The following is a 786-nucleotide window of genomic DNA, read 5'->3' on the forward strand; positions in this document are numbered from 1 at the left end:
GTGCAAAAGTGCCATAACTCCAGTCAAAAATGGAATTTTAATACATTGTTCAAACTCTGTAATCTATTATGATAAAGCCACAAACAAAGTTTCAAATTGATATGGCAAGCGGTAGCGAAATAAGTCCAAACAAAAGTTTATTTTGACAATTTCCTATGTGCGAAGGGCCATAACTCCAGCAAAAACAGGAATATTAACAGGGCGTTTGAACTCAAACTGTAATCCATTATGAAAAAGCCACATATAAGGTAACAAATTGATGTTGCAAGTGGTAGCGAAAAAAATTCTGGGAAAACGTTAATTATGAGATTTCTTATGTGCAAAGGCCCATAACTCAAGCAACAAATAAAATATTGACACAGGGTTTGGACTCTAACTGTAATCCATTATGATTAAGCCACATACAAAGTTACAAATTGATATGGTAAATGGTGGCGAAACAAAGTCTGGAAAACTTAAATGTGACTGCCGTCGCAAACGACAACGTGTGATGAAGGACAGACTGATCCTTAATTGATTGTTCGCCATGCTTCTCAGGCGGCACGACCAAGGAAAGGCAGAACAATGAAGAAAGAAAGGAAAGATGTAAGATCCCAAGTGTGTTGCAAGCAATGTGGGCAGAAGATCTATTTTGGTCTGTTCAATGTCCCCCAAGTAGTAGACATGAAAGAAATCCCCGATTCTTCAGGGGGCCAACTTTTAGCCCCCCCCCCCATGTACATTGTATGTAAATTATGGTTTGACAGATTTTGACAGATTCAATGACTCAAGTAGAAAATTGTTTGA

This window comes from Mizuhopecten yessoensis, unplaced genomic scaffold, assembly GCF_002113885.1.
Source record: "Mizuhopecten yessoensis strain PY_sf001 unplaced genomic scaffold, ASM211388v2 scaffold2329, whole genome shotgun sequence".
In the NCBI taxonomy this organism is placed as follows: Eukaryota; Metazoa; Mollusca; class Bivalvia; order Pectinida; family Pectinidae; genus Mizuhopecten; species Mizuhopecten yessoensis.